Below are 15901 nucleotides of genomic sequence, written 5' to 3'. Positions count from 1 at the left end.
CTGATTTTATTAAGAACACGTTGAGTAACAACTATGATCAGTTTACCTGTTAACGTGATGTCCAGCATTTTACCATGGATCATTTCATTTTATATATTCCTAAAAGAACAAATTTCTCGATAGAGCAGTGTATCAATGTTCGCCTAAATCGACGGACTATCAGCGGCTCAAACCCTCGATATTCCATGTACTAGTATGCACAAAACGGGTAAAACTAATGTGATGTCATCCAATGCTGATAATCGGACAGCCGAGTGTTTACATTGCCAACCGATGCCCAGTTCGCGGGATAGAAAGGGCATCGATTGAGGATCACGAACGTATAGATTGCAAGCTTGCCGAGGAGATTCCACCCGAACTTTTTCGACAGTACGAACGACCGTGTGGTGCTTCGCCTGAAGTATGTAGGCATTCACTACTATCAACACGACTGCTCTCGGGACGGGAGACCGGGGCGGGCAAAAGCTCCTTTATTTATCAGTAGTTTTGATACGAGAAGCTATGATGAATGCCGTGCGCGCCATTATCATGGAATGTGTCATTAGATAATCACTAATTTTAGGTAAACACGCTATTTCGTACTGGGTTGCTAAATCCTTCGATCAATATAAAGGAAAGACATGACGCATATAATGAGTAATCGTTGCTACGAACTTAAATACTCATATTAAAATTATTTAAATACGCAAGTTACGTCAACTTTAATATACATATGCATGTCAGGCACATAAAATTATCATCCTATTTGCCGTATAATGAGTTCGTCCTAGGTTATTATTATAATTATCTAGGTAACTGCAAAATACCCTAAACAGGTGGGGGCAGCTCGGTGTGGATTCCTGGAAAGTCTGTTGTTATAACCTAAAGCGAATAGCATTAAGAACATTAGGCGGGAATAAGCCAATAATTCCGCTTTTTCCAGACCAACAATCTAGTAGCAGTCTAATTGAGGGATACAACTAAAAGAGCAAAACAAGTCACTAAGAAATACAGTGTCGATGATAGCTACTATATAGAGGGCATTTTCTATAGAAGATTTGAGTAAAATCGTTACGTCCACCAGGATGAATCTGTTGCTTACGGGTCGAGTGCGATGCTCAGTCTGGACAATTGGACTTCTTCTCAATGTTAGTTTGTTTAAATGCCCTGCGATGCCCTCTGAGTTAAATGGAAATCCACCTTTCGACTAGTACTCTATGGCATATGTGGTTTGGAAAATCAGACACCAAACTGAAATGACAACGTTGGCTTGCTGCCCATCTCTCCCTGAGAATACGCTCGATTTTATCCCATATTCAGCGGGTGCTGTTAAGTTATCGACTGCGGTTACTTATCGAGTCGTCGGTAACTAAGCTACTTAGCTAACATTGAGCCTCTTTTAACTAGCAACCAAAGGGTCAGCTTACCTTTATATCCTTATTGTTAGTTATATTCTACGGCAAATGAGCTGCCTTTTCCATCAATTAGATTACACTGACGCGCGATGTCGTCAAAAACGGAAGTGTCTGAGGCTGGAGCATCCCGACGGACAGAGCGCGCTAGAGCGAGAAGATGCATCGGGAACGCAGGTCGGAGTTTACTGCAAGATATATTTACCTTAATAAAGTAGTATACTCATATTAGTTATGTTCCTGTTCTTCATATCGAAGTGAATGTTTTGAGTTTTACGTTCGCTCTTCAATGATCGATCGATTCCCAGTACGAAATGAAACGTGTCTTTGCCCGGACTCGCACCTAGAACACCAAATGCCCCTAGGTTTAATAGTCGAACAGTAGTATATCTGTCCGTCACAAAGTTGAATAGGCTTTAATTAATTATGGTCCCATTGTGCCTCTCCTAATACTAATATAGAATTGAATTGCATACTTCGAAAAGAATGACTTGCAAGTCCTTGTCATCAACGTCTGCGGAGCCTGCTAGCATCTATATGGTATATTTATCGCGAACTTGAAACCTAAGGTTGTCACCTTTGCGTTCTAAGCATAGCCTATACGATACATAAGCAACCTGAAAAATACTAAAGAAACATACCACTCCGTGACTTCACATTCAAAAAGATACTTCACCACGTGTTACAATGACCCTTGGAAGCGGTTTAACTGAAATACAGTTGTTTCCTATCTGCTAGCGGAACGATGCGTGTTAATCGTGTCAGGCTACCTGCTTATGGTTTGACCTACTGATGCAGATAAGACTTTCGAGATGTTGGAAGCATATAATTCAAATTGATTTCATAATATCTCAAACAATCAGCTGTAAAATTTACTTGTTTCTAGTCCGCCTTGTTGTAGTTCTTTTGTAAATTTTGCGAAAAGCAGTTAGCCAAGGTTCAAAACTCGCTTGGACGACAGGCTAGTGGGTCCGTCTAGCATTTTATTTAGATTTTCATTCTTAATTGGCTTCCGACAGTGACTAGGTGAGAAAACGCAACCGATAAGAGCCTTAGGCCTGGAAGCTTCTTTGTCTCAGTGGGTCGTCAGGCGGTAGACCACTATTGAAATAGGCGGCAAAACATCAGCTCTGTAGCACCATGTGGCCCATGACATAAAAAAGTCTCTACGGCTCTGGTGCTCCCCTCCTTAATTCGGTCTCCGAATAATGCCATGCTTACCATCGACGCTTAAATCAACGTATAGCGCCCCGGGCCGATCGAATCTGCCCAGTCTATCGTGGTGCCTGTATGCACAAGTAAAAAAGCCTAAAGTACTATACGTTAAAGAACATAGACATTGCAGTATATAAATAGGTTCGCAACTACGTGTCTGGTTCATTGAAACTGGGTCGTGAAATATTACGTGTAATAGATTTGAAACGTTTGAAAAACTACAAGGAAGTACATTATGCCGGATGATCAATCCAATATACGCACCTGTAGAAAGCACACTGCTACTATCCATAAATAAGTATGGGAAAAATAGGACGTTATAGGTTCGTGCTGCTTTTGCAATGCTGTCAGTCGATGCTGATTGAGCTGGTTAAGCGCTGTTCCGACGGCAAGTTTTAGGCGCAGCAAGGTCAAACTTTCCGGCTAAGGATCTTTTGGCCACTCAAAGGCATGGCTATCGGCAGCGAAACGAATGCAGCATTTAACGTGAACTTACAAATTTCATGAACATTACCGCTCAGTTGGAAGAACGCCTTAAACAAACTCGAATACATAGTATTAGTGGAACAGGTTCTTTTGCAATAAATTTCGAAGAAGCTCTGACGATTTAATATAGGCAAACATCGTATAACAAAACGCAGAAAGGCCCAGCCCCTTACAAACACAGCTAATTAGCAGTGGCACAGAACATAATCACTTTGTGTCCTGTACCGGCCTCCGTTAAAAGTCAATCTCTAACGTTGCATCGGAACGTCACATGACAAACGGATTCGGTTGCTCGAGTGCATATTGTCTGCAATCGTTCAATGAGTGACGCGTCCAGTCTGTTTATAGCATTAAAGTGCAAGGATAACTGCTTAGAAATCGCTCTCTTTTGTCTGCGTTATAATTGCGAACACACACACTTGCGCACGACCTGCTCTCTTCGAAGTACTTCATCATGCCCGAAAGTTACACACTTGAACTTTGGTCAATGGGGCAAGGTTTGTCAAAAGTGAACGTTTTGCCATTGAAGTAAAGTACAACCCAAACCTGATAATAAAATCAGCACACACATGGCGTATGCTTATCTCAATATTAGCCTACGAACGGTCATTAATATATCAGCCAAGTTTTTATGTATTCTACATTTCCATTTTTTTTCTAAATAGAACCGAAAATTAAGCATCTCAGGATTATACTATATATCGGATCATCGACCAGGTTGTTCATACCCTATTGCATCACGAACCCGTGTTTGCGGAACATTTTTGTGTTGTTAGGCCTGTCATTAACGAGGGGTCGTACCACGCGCTAAAACGACAAAAAGGAGTTGTTCTCCTTCGTTAGTATTACATCCATGAAAAGGCATTCGATCCCTGCACATCCGAAGATTAGTTTGTTGGAAAAGAGTATTTTACATCTACAGGTACGTTTCTTTGTCAACCAGGGACGTATATAAAACAAAATAGAATCTGGCCTGTGGTTGAATTTAGATTTAATTTGTCAGAGGTGGAAAAGAACCTGGCGAGTGTCATTATTTCGGTTGTTCTGTCAATTATGATACGAAACTTAAAATATCTATATAGTTGGAAACTGAAAAACAGCTCATAATGCTGCTATACTTCATGTGATCTTCTTCCATCACCGATGACGCTGATTACGTCATCGCCAGAAGAACCAAGGCGGCATACCGCCGGCGGATAAGGTAGGTGTAGTGTGGAATGGATCGCACAGATTCTTATGAACGTTATAATATGGAACGCTACGGCGAGACGCCATCGTCGAAATCAGATGTACACCCAATACAGTCCACAGAGAACTATTTCCAGAACCATTGTTTCTAAAACGAAAAGGTACAACTTGAAATTTCAATTAATGAAACGATATATCAAAGGAACTTATTTAAGTATGGGTGAAGGTGCGTACGTATTTTAGATATTCGAAAACAGTTCCCTACGTAATCTGCGGGAATAAAAAATTGTTAGCTTTTGTTTCCTCTTAACATGAGAAAGAATTAATTAGATAGCTACTATATTGAAAAATCTAATTGGTTTTACGTAGAGATGGTTTCTGTGCGTAGGGATGGAGAAATCCGTTGTTTACTTTATTCGTTCATACTCAGTATAGCATAATCGTTAGCGAATTGGCCTATTTGACAGTAACACAAGGGTTTTTTGACGGTTTAAAAACATTTTAACGCTATTTTACATTTGCTAAAGTACCAGGTTAGTAGTTAAGTAGTAATCGGCGCAACACATAGCAGATTTTCTAGTGTATTTCTTAAATGAAAATTCATTAACTATTAAAAGACTTTTGTCGTGTCTAGATATAGCTTTTCCTAGCCATCTTTTCCTGCTTCCTATATACTTAGAGGGAATTAAGTTAGTCTGTCTTGGCGCCCTTTTTATGAAGCGTTACTAAACGAACCAGTATGACTAAAAGTCATGAAATTCTGCTCATAGTAGTTATACCTACCTTTGCAAAAAATGTCAAGCCATTATATCTCAATGGCCATTTGATGCAATAGATTTAGTTGCTATAAGAGCTCAAATTCAGCATCAAAGGTTGGAAGTTATAATAAGTGTGGGTAAAGCGTGCTTTGGTGTTCGTTGTGTAGCAGTCCGTAGCAGCTTCGTACGGATTATAGTAGTAAATAGTAGCGAATTTGCGGTCAAAGGTCGGATTTTTGAACCATTTTAGCCCTCTGCTAACGGTAACTAGGTAACGAGTGAAATTTGACCATATGAAATCATATCTATCATAAGATAGGAAGAAGGGAATGCCTAAAATTCTTTGATCGAATAGCGTTTTTCTCGAAGGACTTTAGGCACTCTCTAAGTGTCCATTTTTTTTTTTATTACCTACGCTTATGTGCAACGTTTCTGTAGCATAATCGCTATTAAGAAGAAAAATAGAAATTCATGAAACCAATGAACAATAGGGCGGTAGGGTGAACATAATGATAAAGTGGAAAATCTCGTCGAGGTACATAGACCACTATAGAGGTAGCTAGAATACTATTCTCATAATTACCGATAGATTACAGTTATTCTTTAAACAATCACGGATATCAGTGATGTAGCCGACTATTTTCGATGGAAGTCACCTGCATGCCAGTGACCGACGATGGCGATGCCTAAGGTATCGTTATGCCTTATACTTATCGTTATAAGTACCTCAGTTTTAATTGACGCAACGGATGTGCAAAGGTTATTTATTGGAAGACAAACAAGGACGTTCAATGATATGTATTCTGCATCTTTTCAGTCACGTTCTTAGTAGACGAGGTAGGTGCTTCATTTTAGACGAAGTATTAAATTGTCTAGTGTCTAGTCACAAAATCCTCTTCGAATCTGTGACCACCCTTCAAACCATCATTGCGCTGTTGCTGGATTCTGGAAAGCTCTAATAGAACTAAGGTGCACGCGTCCTTTCTGGACATGGCCAAATGACCGGAATTGCATATGTGCATAGTCTTCGATTCATACTTTAATTCGAACAGGCCGAAATCTATCGACGTGTAAGGGTATCCTACGTTGCTTCAGCATGTTACGAGTGCCCCACTCTGTTTGTGAGTATTTTTTCACGATTTCGACGGAGTAACTTTAAAGAGCCTGCCGCTACTTGACAGGACCATGGGGACTCGCGTACTCACGATACAATCTGCAAAACAGGTTGTATCAGAGCGCCCTGGATACTGTCGCCGTATTTGACCCTCAACGGTTGGTAACGTGGCGCACATTTTTTCCGTTGAAGCAAAGGTATTCAAGTGATTTCAAGATTCTCTTCATAGTCGAATCAAGAGGGCACGTGCGCGTTGAGACCCTTCATGAATTTATGTTTGCTAATTATTAAACGAAATTCGATTTTACAACGATTATTGTACAAATAAACGGCCTCAACGTTGGCACGTACCAGAAAACCACGTAATAGCGTTCTTTTTTTCGAGGAACGCCGCCTTTCTGCGGTTCTGTGCCGTTTCTTCATATTTAATATTGCTGTACTTAGTATAAGCAAGAACACCCAAATAATTCGACACAGATTTAACCAAGAATTGTGGATATGTACCTTGCCATTGATGGGCGTGAGAGAACCTTTTCGTCGTGAAAATCTTGAGCTTTACATATAACTTGTTGTGTAGAGCATATGAACACCGCTGTCGTTTAAAGGTTCTAGCTCGGCCTGATCGTTTTCAGGTTCTGGATCCTCTTGCAGCAACTTGCGGATTCCCGGTGCTCTTCCCAAGAACAGAATTCGCTTGGTTGACTATAGTGCTATGCTGTCTGTGGTAAATATAAAAGAACCAGCACAGAAAATTGCCTATGAGGGAATACCTTTTTTCATGGCCGAGGATCTCACGTGCTTCGTACATAGCAGCGTACTTTGCCAAGGGCCCCGGTTTATGGAAAATCTCTTACGATGCATATTTCCACGCCTGAACGTGTACTTTGTGCCATTCAAAGAAGCGCAATATGGCATTCATAGAATTGAGCTTCCGGAGCGCAGACGATATGAGTTTTTTGTATATCTCAGACTCGCACAACTGATTCTATCTCATGCATGTTTGTTTAAAAGTGAAGAGGAGCAGCTCTTAAAAAAAGCCTGCTTAATGTTTTAAGCACATTCTAGAACCGAAATACATATAGCAATGAAAAGAGAGCTACTAATATTGGAAATGCGACATATTGTTTAGAAGTGCTTCTTTGATATTTCAGTTACCCACCAATGAGCCGAGATTTGGCATTGCCAAAAGCCCAGATCGGCTCATCAATTAGTCAAAAGAAAACAATTCTTCATCACGAACCAATATTAGAAAGAAATACAAACGATTCATATGGCATTTTCTAGGGGAATCCGGTAATCAATCAATTTAAAAAGCCCATATATGGATCTATATCTAACCATACCAAAAAACCTAATGGTTGAAATCGTTGTGCAGACAACAGAATTGCAGAGCAGAAAAGTCATTCATTCAGTTTATCGAAAATAAGTATGCGGTAGCTTCTAAGCCCATTTTTTTAAGTCAAGGACTTAGGGAAGTGCCCATCTATTACAACACAGCCTTTCATCAGCCATGTCGCGCTGACTAGGATACTTAAGAACAATAAACGAGCTATCAGAGAAGCAAAGTGACGTCGACGAATAGTTACGTAACGTTCGTTGTTCAATGCAGACACCGTCTTACTAACGATTGTTTTCGTTTGCATTGGGCAGCCTAAGTTTGGCAAACGTTTATAATAGGAAACGTTTGGTAAAAGTTACCCGTAACTAACAACAGCTTGCGCGTCATTGAACGGAATGCAAAATACTTTGCCAACGTTTTAGATATATGGTAAATTATCTCGCCTTATGATGAACTACGAAACCTACACTATGGATCCACGTAAGGTGGCTTTACTTGTGACCAATCGTTTCACAGACATTGCTGGCTTTAGTAGCAAGTATAATGCTACAAAAGTAGCTCGAACATTTCGGTCCTAATTTGTAATGCAAAATGAGGTAGACAACTCTTTTCATGACTAGAAAGCATCAAGAACTCTTATAATGTGAGCGTTCAGGCAATACGGACGGCAAAATCTCTTGCTAATTTACGAAAGCTGGCCATTGCACCATGCAGAAACACATATGAACCAAACTATCGTACGATGGTGTTCGTTCCCTGTTTTAGGTGCTTTGAATTGAAACAGCGCTGACTTTGTCTTTACGTGACCTTGAATGTTTTACCGGATTTTTCAATGGTTTGAAAAGCGAAGACTAAAATCTGTAATCATAGACGAAGATGAGATCAAACAGTTTATGCTGTACTTTTTAAAATATAGCGATATGCCATTTGCGTCATATTTTGCAAATTACATATATAAGTTATAACTACGAAAAGAAAAGAGACAGTTACGCCAGGATCACTTACGGTTAAGACTTTCTAGGCTGGATTGGTGGATATATTTATTTCGAGTATCAGCATTGTCAATCTCGACTATCTCGTTACAGGTTTTTTTTTCTGGAACTTACCGCTTTCCAGACTTATACGAGGCAAGCCTTTTTCTCCAGTACTTCCAGGAAGAACTGGAGAAAAAGGCTTTCTAAAGGAGAAAAAGGTTTATTAACATGAACCCTCTGATAATAAACACAGGCTATCTCTCATCTAAACATAGACGATTATCATATTAACATACTGCATGTAAGGTGATGGCCCGCTTTTAACTAAACCTCTGACTCACTTCTAGCGGTATAGAAAACCTTTGTTCCGATCTTTCACTTTTTGATAGTCCACGTTATAGACCGTTGGACATTTTTTTTTTGCCTTAGAAGTCTCAATGGATTGCAGTGACGATCCAGCCCACAACTCAAAATTTTATTTAGACTTCAGGCTTGAAGTAGCAGAAGTTCTAAGCAAAGTGCAATAATTCCGATATTTCATATAATAAAAACTGTGTCTAAGGTGGAAAAAATTAAACAAGGGTACCAGGCAAGCAGTGAACACTTCTTAGTCAACCTGCTATATATATCGAGGAGTAACGAAAGGCTATATATATATATACTATATTTACGGAATTTCTTTACATTTGCTGAGCATAGGCGTTGCCGAGTTACGATCGTGTTAAAGCTCTTGGCATAGCTTTTACTGTGATAATAAGACATGGCTGCCAATCATCATTTCCCACAAGCATTTGTAGGCGAGCAATATACATCTGTACTAGTATAGGCATACAATTAGAAAATACCTATACCCACAGGCACATCATTATACTTTTATCAACCAGTGATTAAAATCGAAAAATCGTGATGATAGAAGCCAGTCACCGGAAAAATATCTGAAATGCCTCGTACAGCCAACACAATACCGGTGACAGAACAGCCTAAGTTAATCGGGCACGCTTATGGGTTCTGTAGAAAGCCATCGTGGAAAGGCAAATCGTGAAATGTTTTCTAAATACGTAAGAACTCGTCTAGCAGTTTCCCAGTGACGATACCTCCCGATGCTTTCCAAGAAGATTTTTTCAGCTGCTTGTGCAATATTGTGTTTAAAGAATAGTCATAACGACACTGACCACCGTCAGAAGTAAGCATGTCTTACAACCAGGACACATTACTCATCACCAAATGCAATTATAGAACCGAGGCCTTGCAACTAAAAACATTTGTTTAAAAATCTTCCATCGTTTCTAATGAACCTTTGTACCAGTGATATATGTGCAGCATATGACTAACAGCAAAAAGCAGACAACTGTAGCATACTGCTAAATAGAATTATGGTGATTTTGTGACCGGATTCGTAAAAAATGAACCACTTGTTTCAGAAGCAAACTTTGCTAGATTTACAACACATTAAATTCGCAAGTTAAATTGATTAAAACTGCGTGCGGGTACCATTTTTGCTTCAAGTAAAAAACGAACATTCAAAATACTGAATTTCGTGACAGGCAAAACTTTGTTTCGAACTCCATTAAATTATCGCGGGGCTGTTTTCGGTTGATTGATTAGGTCTATAATGTTAGCATAACTTTTTCGTATGAATGGATAAAGGCCTGACGGATAACGAAATTATTCTTTATTTTTTTTTTAGCTTTTATTGTGAAATCGTGACCAGAATATAAATAAAGAAGAGTGTATTTACGAAGAAAAGCTAGAGAGAGAGATATCTACAATCAACATCCCGGTAAAGTAGAAGGGTTTCACTATGTTTGCAGAAAGCATGGAGATATTAATTGCGGATAGATAAATTTACAATTTCGTACTTCATGGCTAGGACGCCTAAACATATATGCGTGGTGATTTTAAAGAATAGCGTAACTTTAATTAACTAACCAAATGCTGCAGGTGTTTTTTTTTTCACGTTTAATCTAACCAAGTTCTAGGTAATGTTTTACGTCTACTTCACGTTTCGCGTGGAAGTTTATTCTAAGCAAGTACATCAATATAGACGAATTTTAACCTAAATGTTTTGGCTTTTGAGTCTGTCACTAGCGTTAAGGGTTGCCGAAATTGTATGGCTAAAATCATTCGCTATAGGTGTTTTCTATGGATAGAAACAACTGTGACATCCCTTTGAATACACCAGAAGATATATTATGCTATCCCCTCAATTATCTTTGCTCTTCTGTAAAGAGATCTTGTACCTATCCAGTGCATCCGACAATCAACATGAGCACGAATCTATCGAGTGAGCAAGTACCCTCCTTCAACATGGCCGTCTAAGAAGTTCTGCATCTCCCCCATAATGCACTCGGTAAGGTAGTCTAGATTTGAAACGGTACACTTCGTTTCACCCTAAGAGGGGGGGGGGGGGGGTTCATTAGTCGTTTGACGCAATACTCAAGAGCATAAACGTTGAACATAGCATTTACATTGTGTGTGTTTTTTATATAAAAGCAAATGGGTTTGTGTTATGGGCTCCATTGTATATGGACACTTTTATTCGCCTTTTAGATTATCTTGTAGAATACCTTGATATGAAGTTCTTCATCGGTTACCAATTTCTTTATCAGAATTTGGCCCAGTTTCATATTTGAATATGCCTCTAATATATTATACAGTACTAAGATATTTGGATATACCAACGTTAATGACAAATCGCGAGTGGCACAATCAAACATAGCATGTTAATTATTATAGGAAAAAAGTGAGATCAACTACACAACGTAAAAAAAGCTAAATAAACACCGATAATCGTTCTAGTGACTCCAAAAAAGCAGATTTTGTCTTCTTAAGAGACCTCAGAACATCGGCATGACGTTTACTGATAGACTTCTTCTAATTGACAGAAGATTCGGCTTCAATAGACCGGCGTGTTCTATAATTCGCTCGACCCTCTGGGCGTCCGATGGTTGGCAGCTGCAAAAAAATTGTGATCTTCACTCATTTGCAACGTCTTCTCCATGAGCTGTGAGGTATGTGCCAATTTACTTAATTGGCGAACGCATTAACCTCGGTTTCTTTGTAAGCTCGATATAGAGCTACAATGAAGCTACCATGGTATAGAAATAATGGTAAGCATAGGGTATACCAAGGCAGGACATCGCACCATTGATTATTGGGCATGATTTTTCTCAGAAGTTAACCTGATAATCTCTTAAGGTTCCGAAAATAACCTAGAAACAAACCTACCGACCATCTTACTGGTACTACATTCGACGCCTAGCGCAAATATCCTCGTGAATTGTGTGAGTATTAAGTAAAGGGGCTTTAATTATACATATCCAGAGAAAAATTGTACAATATTTGCGCAGTTAACAATCCTAATAGCTCCTCTTTCGCAAAAAAAAAAATTCTAGAAACGTAAATTTCAATCATTTACATTGAAGCATCTCTAGATTTCTATTATTTTTCAGCAACATGTATCGCCTGTATCGTACAAGGAACCTGAAAAGAGCGATTCGTTCGCCGACGTTCTTTCTTTTCACACGTTTTTAGACGGTTTGTGCTTGAAGCGAAGTTCACTTAACTTGGAGGCACAAGTGAAGCTTTACTATAGATTTTTCACGCGGTCTGCACTAATATTCACGATCGGAGCTTCATCTACGAAAATTTTCTTTCGTCACCTATCGTGATCATTTTTAGGCAGTGGATGACTGCGTATGCCACGTATTTCACGCGAGCTGTCCCTTTAGAGTTAATACGCAAAACTCGATCAGATTTCGGTGGGCAATTCTATGACACCACAGCTTATCAAGGCATAACTACTACGTTGCTGTCGCCACTGATACCCGTATCTGTCGTGTACGAATTAAGTAATCTGACATAAGTAGTACAAATATGGCCTATTACAACGAAACATCTAGAGAGGACCTAGTAGCTCCATAACCGATGTATCGCAGACTCGTATCGACTCATCCAGATTAGCATTTCTACTACAAAACGCACGCGTACCAACAAAATTCCCCTTTCTCTGGAAACCATTGCCGCCTCGCCGTAGGTAAATGAAAAATTCGCCTTCGTTCAGATGCAGTCATCATATCAATACGGACACCACGATACGACTCATGCGACTTCGGTAATGCGGACACTGTTGCGAGCGCACAGTATAAAATGTAACTGAAACAGTGGCCAGAGTTTGGTGTGGACTGTGGATATTGTATCTTTGCTAAACAACTTTCGCTAAGGCCCAACAATTTGTTAGCGTCCCATCACTCACAGCCAAGCCGGCAAATGCCCATCTTTGGACAATGTAACGAAAAAGCCCGACTGCAGGAGTTGATAAAGGATTGGGTCAATCGCTCGGTTATTATCGGTTCAAGGCACTAAAGATGCAAGGGGACACGATAACTGTGTAAGAGAAAGGCATGGATTTATAAACACCAGGTACTCAATGTATCATAATAGTGGTCATAATTAGATAAAAGGGAATGTAGGCAGGTGCCAATAAGGCAATGAATAGGACTGCGGATGTCCGCCATAGCGGACATGTAATTGGAACGTGAATCTTATTAAGGGTAAGTAATGAGAAGAACTTCACAATACGATTCGTTTACCGGATGCTTGACTACTCATGTAGAGGTGTCTCACCCAATAAAATAGAAAGGCTTTAAGGGTAATGTAAGCGTCGTTATTTCACTCGTAAAGGATGTGTATTATTTTGACGAATGCATAGAAAATATTGCAACACCGTTCAACCACATTGCTTAAGTCTGTAACAGTATATTAAGTTCAATTGCCTTTTAAGTGATGTATGCAGAATAATGTTGATTGACGGTTTAGTAGTACTAACTGAAAAAAAAAACGCAAGAGTTACCTTTAAAAAAAATAATTCTACCGTTTATTGAGTCCTCTGCCGGACCGCTCTTTTTTTTGTTGTATGTACTGTGGCACACAAAAACTTATGCTTTATCTCACGTACCTTGTATCTCTCTACCTGATCTATGCTGATACAAACAGACGTTGGCTAAAAACAACAATTGAAGTTCTTCTATTGTGGCACTGCCAGAAACTTTTACAAAAATAAATAATTCTATAGTACCTTTAACTGAGCCAGAATACGGTGTTTTACAATCCGTTTTCGCTGTCCGCGGTCTCCCAAATGATTGTGAGATTATATCAGTATTTAAATAGGATTTACGTAAGATACGCATTGGCTATTGTTTGACAATGACTTCAAAGCAATACCTCATACAGTCGATTGCCGGACATCAAACCCAAAAAGCTTTCTTCATTGTTAATGGATCGCCAAAATAAAACAGCAATCTTATTTCAGGTCGTATTCAGCTAATTACGACAGACTCTCGCATGAAGGCAGCGAGACAGTTACGTCCTGAAGGCTTGATTGAGGGAACAGATTGAGCGACTGCTGTATTTCTATTCATAAAGTTACACTGTCACTATTGCGCAAGATTCATACATTATCTTAAGTTTTTTTGTCAAAGTCATTAAGATGTGTTACGGTAATGACTGCTTACCTTGGACCACGAAAGCCAGAAACTAACATTAAGCTCGATCGTTAGGAGACTCCATTTGCATGTTTTCGCGTGTCGAATATTCCACGTATCCCAATTTAAGATTAACACGCCGAGGTATCACCTATGAAGGATTACGTACAAAGTAAATACGTTTTAAATCTGTCGTTAGTCAGCCCTCTAGCCTGTTCTTTATCTGTACATAAATAGCATTTATCTTCTAATGGTGCCACGTTGTTTGTCCAGAAAGTTTTTCTCCTTAACTTTAATTAAACTTTCATTAATTTAGCAAGTGCCCGATTTTGAATTTGACATAACATTCTGTTGACAATAAGTCTGCACGCCAAAGGAAATGCTTTCACATCTGTACGTAAAACCCAGCTTTCAGCAAATGACCAACCGACGAAGAAAATTAATAAAGACTAAAAATTATACATAAGTTTATTACCGTTAAAAAGAAAATCTTGTCCCAGACGTATCAACATTGATAATCGGTGCTTCAAAGAGCACCTGAACTCAATCATCAATTTTTTTACTTTAAATAATATTTGCATATTGTTCCCAGAAAGACCATAGTGTTCTGGGTGGCAGATGCAGCACTTTATGGCAAGACGTCAAAATGAGCATACGGGCACTCTCCCTGTATAATTTAGTGAACTACAGAAGGTGGGCAAATTTATGCCTCGATATTTCCCTACTGAACGCAGTGCTTTTAATTGTTTTCAGTGGTTACACACGAGGCTTTATCCAAAGCTTTCATGGCGGAATTTCCTGTTCTGAATCTCTGCTCTAAAGTTGTAGAGCTTTGCAAGGAAACTAAAAGTTTGGCGTTGCTTCTGTTGATCCATATCTAATGCTAGAGGACAACAGCAGCGGACCGTTCTTGCAGGGAACTGCTGCTGTTACATCTCGAATAGGCTATTCAACAGTCGAATACTGATCCCAAGGGATTACTAACATATAACCATTTTGTAACTGATGTCAGCCCTAGGCAATTTCAAGACATTTATTTCTTGGCAGATCTCCAACTCACTACCAAAACGAGAGATCATATTAGAATCGAAATTTCGATACAATGCCGGATTGCCAAAAGTTTCCAGGCTATTGAGGCTTGAAGGCGAGGCCTGGGTAACTAATATCTGATATATATATGTATCTTCTTCGGTGCTTTCACCGGTGGTTGAAACTTGAGCGTACTCGTATAGCAGAATCTTCCAGTTACAAAATCCTACCCACTTGTTTTAGAGTGGGGCAACATCTGTGCACATGGGAGATAGAGTTTGATGCAGATGTTGCCCATGTACGCAGAGATAATTCTGCAAACCTTTCGGTAGAATCCAACCAGGAGGCCTAACTGGCTGACAGCATCTGGCGAAGTATTTCAAGTATTTTACAAGCAATTAGAATATCTTTGTGTATGAGCTTTTTGTGTAATAGTTAGAGTTCTGATAACGCGAAACGTAACAGGTATCTACCCTTCACACGTCCTTTCAAGCCTAAGTATGTGGGTAAGCCTTCAGGCGACACGGCTTTTAAGAGTGCATCTATTAAATGTTGGCATCCCTCTCTGGATGCCAATATAAATATTACTATATTTATTGAATATTTTTATATAATATAATATAAACAATGTAATAAAAACGTACGAGGTAAATTCAAGAACCAATAAAAAGGAAATTTCAAAAAAGATCAAACGTACAGTTTCAGCTACGTTTGTATATGAAAGGATAAGATTATTCAGATATCGGGTGCTATTTCAGACGACTACAGTATAAAGTATGAAGAAGTGGATTTGAAACTTTCGCTTCTTAATTACCCTAATATTCATCAGTGCATTATGTTAACACTGCGTAATTCCTATAAATATAATCCCACCAATAAATATTTTGAGGATCAGGACTTCGAATCGTACTTTCTTAACTATCA

The 15901-nt window shown here is 39.2% G+C and overlaps 1 long non-coding RNA gene across 1 annotated transcript; it reads right to left on the bottom strand.

Annotated features, from left to right (window-relative positions):
* Positions 1–228: 228 nt before the first annotated feature.
* LOC147751954 (uncharacterized) lies at positions 229–14093 on the bottom strand. Its single transcript, XR_015315448.1, has 3 exons — positions 13979–14093; positions 1407–1579; positions 229–499 (listed from the first exon to the last, which is right to left on the bottom strand). It is a non-coding gene; the product is annotated as an uncharacterized LOC147751954 (long non-coding RNA).
* Positions 14094–15901: the final 1808 nt, after the last annotated feature.

Source organism: Varroa jacobsoni, unplaced genomic scaffold (genome assembly GCF_002532875.2).
Source record: "Varroa jacobsoni isolate VJ856 unplaced genomic scaffold, vjacob_1.0 contig00953, whole genome shotgun sequence".
Taxonomy (NCBI): Eukaryota; Metazoa; Arthropoda; class Arachnida; order Mesostigmata; family Varroidae; genus Varroa; species Varroa jacobsoni.
The sequence above is the reverse complement of the archived record's forward strand: the minus strand, read 5'-3'. Positions and strand labels throughout refer to the sequence as shown.